Source organism: Sprattus sprattus, assembly GCF_963457725.1.
Source record: "Sprattus sprattus genome assembly, chromosome: 6".
Taxonomy (NCBI): domain Eukaryota; kingdom Metazoa; phylum Chordata; class Actinopteri; order Clupeiformes; family Clupeidae; genus Sprattus; species Sprattus sprattus.
In genome coordinates this window covers 33,016,547-33,022,708 of record NC_137925.1, presented here as the reverse complement: position 1 = coordinate 33,022,708, position 6,162 = coordinate 33,016,547, and positions in this window count along the sequence as shown.

Genomic DNA, 6,162 nt, shown 5'->3' with positions numbered 1-6,162 from the left:
TACCCCGATCGTTCAGCTCAGAAAAGGGCGTGTCAAATCAGGCCGATGTGCCATGGGGGAGGCGGTGACAGGAGGCTAGAAAGTTCTTGCCTGTTCTTGAAAGGAGACTGATCCAATAGGCTAGTAGGCCTACCATTTTTTTTATCATTGTAATAAAACGCAATTTGGTACACCATTTTAATATGGTAATGTAACGGGTACAAATATGTGCTGCGCCTTTAAGCCGCGAGAGTTCGCGTGCACGAGCGAAGGAGCCGTTAGAGAAAGAGTAGAGTGAAAGAAGAGAGAAGTTGAGTTGGAAGACGGAGTTGTTCAGAGTCACGATTATAGTTAAGCCATATGTATTAGTTAAATCAAATGCTTAGTGTTTAGACCCGTTGACGTTGCTAGGACCGGGACGTGTTTACTTTGACGGTGCCAGTGCCAAAGTTGGGCAGCACTTAGGTTAAGTAAGTTACGTTTTGCCGTGAGCGACAACACCCGATAGACTAGCGCAGGGGGCTAGCCATCAACACTCGACGCTTCGCCTGCTAGCTACTTCCCCGAGGAGATTCCGCTGTGAAAGCCATTACTGAGTTGAGCCTGCCATCCATCGGCATCCCAGACGTGATCTCTGTGACCGGTATCTTTACACCACACCATCACATACACTGACTCCTCACACACAGGTTGAACAGTCCGAACGAGCTAACGCTGCACTTGTGCTCACACACACACACACACACACAGAGAGACAAACGTTCGCATCTCACTGGAAGGGACATCAGACTGCGTGCATTCGGTGACACATACACACACACCCACGCACACACGCGGACCCAATACGAATACCATATTGTGGAGTGCTATTTTAATTGTATGTTGTATATGATGTATGCCGGTCTTAGAGTAGTTATTATTGTCAATCTAGTTTGTTAGCTTTTGTTTTTTAACTATCAGAGTGAAGTTTGTGGTATATCAATTATTAATTCAGTGTTGTAGTTTACTACACACTAAGAGTGTTTGTTTTTAACTGTAAGAGTGAAGGTTGTGTATCAATTATTAATTCCGTGTTGTAGGTTACTACACACTGAGAGGGTTTGTTTTTAATTATTAATTCTGTGTTGCTGATTACTACACCCTAAGAGTGGTTGTTTTAACTATTAATTATCAATTCTGTGTTGCTGCTTACTACATACTAAAAGATTATTTGTGTTTTTAAACTGTCAATTTCTAATTCAGTGTTGTGGGTTACTTACCTGGGGTAGGGGCTCCTCATCTGTTCAGCTGGCTTTAGGTAGAGTGGGGTTTGTGTCAGGTCAGTGTAGTGCCTTACTTCAAGCTCTGCATACTGCATACACGGTAAGTGGGGAGGGGCACTAGACATCTCCCTGCAGCCTGAAGTTAAACCCTATCTCAAGGGCCGGTGCCTAGCCTGGGCTGCTAAACAGACAACAACCTGTCTGTTCACACAGACAACGAGGTCACAGGCATTGGGTGTGGAGGACCTAGATCCTGTCCCACTCAGTTCCCCTCAGCTAAGTGTCAGAATATTACCCCTACAAGGCGGCGGCAATTCTCCCGACCGCTACAGTAATATAGCCTACTGTTTTTTGCTAAATGAAAGAAAGCATATTAAGGAAATGCTGACTCGAGCCTATTAATTCCGAAATTTCACCACATTGTAAGCTATATACTGTAACAACCCCAACACTTGCCTGCTTCCCTTGCAAATCAAAGTTTTCCGACTATTTTTCTTACCTTCTTTCTTAGCTGTTGATGTCACTGAGCTAGAAGTTTAACTTGTTCTGAACATCTCGCGCTGCCAATGCCCAATGTCACTTCTGAGTCAAATCACTCCATCATCTCTTTGAAATTCCTTATTCCACGAGTGGTAGGCTACAATGACTGGCTGTTTTAAAATATAACTAATAGCCTAACGAAACAAAATAACCCAGGCAGTTTCATCTTCGAGACGTTAAGGCTTCTTCCAATAGCCTACTGACAGCTGACTCATAGATTACAGGTTTGCGGTGCTTTAAGGAGACGCGACATTTGAGGGATCGTCACTTAATTTAAACCTTTTTTGCTTCCGTTAGTGTGTGTGTGTGTGTGTGTGTGTGTGTGATAGAGACAGAGAGGACTCAGTAAAACATCGGAAAACACCGTGTCTCGTAAGCCTTAAGCTATCAATCACCCCCACAATGAAATATGCCATTACAGTCGCGACAAACTTCTTGGCATTGTGGTGCGCCCAAAACGCAAGCTATAAACGTAGCCATCCTAATGTAACCAAAATATACCTCTGCTGATATGCCTAACCTTCGTTCTATTTAGAATTTGTCTCATCACTATGCAGGAATAAAATAGCATCTACAGTGTCAGGATTCAGGCGAGAGTGCCTGGCTTCTATAACGCGCCCTGCTGCACTGAAGGAGCGCTCACTCGCAGCACTTGTTGCTGGAACGCATAGAATTCGTTTTGCAAGGTGCTGTAGTCGTGGGAACGACTGGCCTTCTTTCTCCCAAAAGGAAAGTAGATTTTCCTCTGCTGATCCCGCGTCTATATGGAAGTTTGTAGAGAGATTGCGGGGGAGTAAAATGCTCCGCTGCCGAAGTAGATTACATGTTTTTAACTTCGGGGTTAATTCCCTCTCCTTTACGTCTGCTGCTGGCTAGTACAGACAGCCAGAAAGGTTAATAAACGGAATGAAATAGCTACACATTACACACGCTATGTTTTAATAAAACCCACGTTACTCACATAGGGCTACTGGTTAACACTGTTTGTTACAGCACATAAATGTTTGTCGCTACATCCAAACTGCGTCACCGTTGTCCCTCCCTGTATCTGCTCCAGCCGCACCATTTTACTTGCAATGTGAATCATTTAATTTAAATATGCTTATTGACATTTGTTGCACCTTAATCATTTTCTACAAACATGATATGCTATGTATGGTGATGTAGACTGAGACTCTATTCACTACTGCACAAAAACTAGACACGTTTGCAAAACTAGACGTTTGCAATGAAGTAGGTAAAACAACTTTCGCCAATATCTCCGTAAGGGAGATGGGTTGTGTGCTCAAATTTCCTGGGATCAAAGAAGACGTCAGTGTGTGGTCAAATGGAGGCAGACCATACACATGTGTTTTGGAAATGTCAAAAGATGGAAGGATACTGGGAGGGAGTGTGGAGTGTACTGAGGGAGATATTGGGATATGAGATACCAAAAACTTGTCTGGTATTATACTTGGGGAACATTCCACAAGAGGAGGTGCAAGGAGGGGATAAATACCTGGTGAAAGTATTATTATTGGCTAGCAGGAAGGCAATTACAAGGGCCTGGTATAAAGTAGACCCCCCTACTAAAGAACAGTGGCTGAGTATTGTGGAGGAGATCTACGACATGGAGAGATTTACACATACCCTGAGAATGCAGGTTGATCAGTTTGAAGGAAAATGGGAGAAATGGAATTATTACAGAAGGGATGAGGGTGATACCACTACTATTCATAGTAATGACATCTGAATAAGACAGAATTGTTGCATTGTGACTGAATGGAAGGACCTATAAGCTTTGTGTGTTTTTTTTTTTTGTGTCTTGTTTTGATCCTTGTGTTTTGTGTGAGTGTTTTGTCTTGATTTGTATGGTTTGTTTGCATATTTTTTGTGTATCATTGTTGGAAAATCCATATAAAAATAAAAGTTTAAAAAAAAAAGAAGACGTCAGTATTCATGTGCAAACTAAAATTCACGTCTCAGGATTGCTGCGCATGCAAGTTATTTCGGGTGTCTCAACTGTAACTAATACCACTGTCATATAATTATGAGTTCAGTAAAAGACGGAGCAAACACAGTTTTCTACCGTTGTTGAAACACATCCACGCGTAGACTCGTTTTCTTTCCATCTGAGAGTGGTTATTCAAAGAAAATATTAAGAACTATATGGGGGGGGGGGGGGGGGGGACCTTTGAAAAATCTAAGCGAGAAAACAACGATAAATGTACCTACTAGTGATGCGCGGGTTACCCAATTACCCGCGGTCCGGGTGGGTTGGGTAGCAGTTTTCTCTAAGTATCACGTGTGGGGGGGGTCAAAATAGTCAAAACCCGGAACATTTGGAATACTAGGTGAAATCGCAATTTTGCGTTAGCCTACACTACTTATCAATTGCATACACTGTAAAAAAAAAAAATCTGTAAAAAAACAGTAAATTACTGGCAGCTACGGCTGCCAAACAAAAAACGTAAAATTAAAGTAAAACATCCTAATTCAAATAAAGTGCAAAAACCCTATATTTAGCCTAAAGATATTTCCATTTAAGGATTTGCAGAGAAAAACTGTTTTTTTTATAGATTTTTCCTCAATTAATACAATCAAACACCATTAATAAAGTGACAGCCCTAACAGTTTAGCAGAGAAAAACTGTTATTTTACAGATTCTTCCTAATTTATTACGAGCAAACACCTTTTATTAAGTTAGGGTACTAAAAGTATAGCAGAGAAACACTGTTATTCTACAATGTTTTCCTCGATATTTAAGATTAAAAACCTTCAATAAAGTGGCAGCCCTAACAGTTCAGCAGAGAAAAACTGTTATTTTACAGATTTTTGTATCTATTATTAATATCGAACACTTTCAATAAAGTGACAGTACTACAAGTTCAGCAAAAAATACTGTTATTTTACAGATTCTTCCTAATTTATTACGAGCAAACACCATTCATTAAGTCAGGCTTCTTTAATTAAGATTACAAATCTTCCAATAAAGTGGCAGCCCTAACAGTTCAGCAGAAAAAAACTGTTATTTTACAGATTTTCCCTCATTTATTACAATGAAACACCTTCAATTAAGTGACGGCAATTCACATGTAGCAGAGAAACTGTCATTTTACAGATTGTTCCTACAATTTTATGATCAAACACATTCAATAAAGTGCTGACACATGTTCAAGATTGTAAAATGATGGTTTTATTTTGGAAGACAATTATTTCAAACATTGACTTGCAGGGTTTGTGTTTAGAGTTTATGTTTAAACAAAACAGATTTATTGATTGAGTACAGCCAGGGAACAGGACACAAACATAAACAGAGTATCCACGAAAGGGTTAACAGCAGAGTTCTAACACAAAGAACAAGATCTAGGAACATGAACTAAAGATCGCACAGAGTCTCACTCTGGCTACTGTGCGCAAGGGCAAAGAACAGAGGTACACGGTAGTGATGTTACAAATGAACCCGAGGCTTCGGAGCTTGTGTCGCGAAAATGAAGCACTTCCTCACCGGAGCGCGTATCGAGGCTTGTATCGTTTTGCCGAGGTGACGTCACCGGTGACGTCTGAAGCCTCATTTGAATCAAGTGCTTCACCAAGTGGTTCGTTCGTTCACTTTTCGCGGGACGCTTTGACTATACGACGTCCCAAAACTCATCTTGTATTCGTGGTAGTTATTGTCATTGGTTGGAGAATAAGCGATAGTTGGAGATTTAGATTGTTTGGTGTTGTTGGTAGTATAGAATATTTGAGATAGAGTTAGAGCCAGTTAGAAAGAGAAAGAACTTGATCCAGTTGCACAAAGCACTTTCTCCCCCTTTTCAGTGCCCTGCACTGACCAGTTGTCCAAAAGCACTCATTGGTTTTACAAAAGTACTGACCAGTATTCCAAAAGCACTTTCACTCTGTTCCAACGGCATAGAGAGTAAAGATAATTTACAGGCTTTTTTTTTTTTTATCTAAAGCACCATTTAAAATTCACTTTGGTCAGGATTCGAAACTAAACAGACCGACTTTTAAGCCGACGTCGCTTACCGTTATGCCACCATGTAATCTTTAATATGAAGATCAAACTATTATAACACAGAATACAAAAATAAAGCCTTTATTGTCATTGTATTCGCCTACTATGAAATTTGAATTAATAGAGAAACGTTTTCTTTCACCATACGTTTGTGTGCATGTTATTTTAGCAGGCCTTGCGCACCACAACAAATTTAACAAATTCACTGTCCCGAGAAAATCTTTCTTACACCGTATTTTTATTTGCCTGCAGGTGTCACTAGAGAGCGAACGACGCTTCGAGTAGTGAACCTTTTTTCAACACGTCTGGCTGGAAAGCTTCGAGGGTTCATGAAGCTTCATTTCGCCATCACTACCAGGGACGTAGAGTGGGCCACAGAGC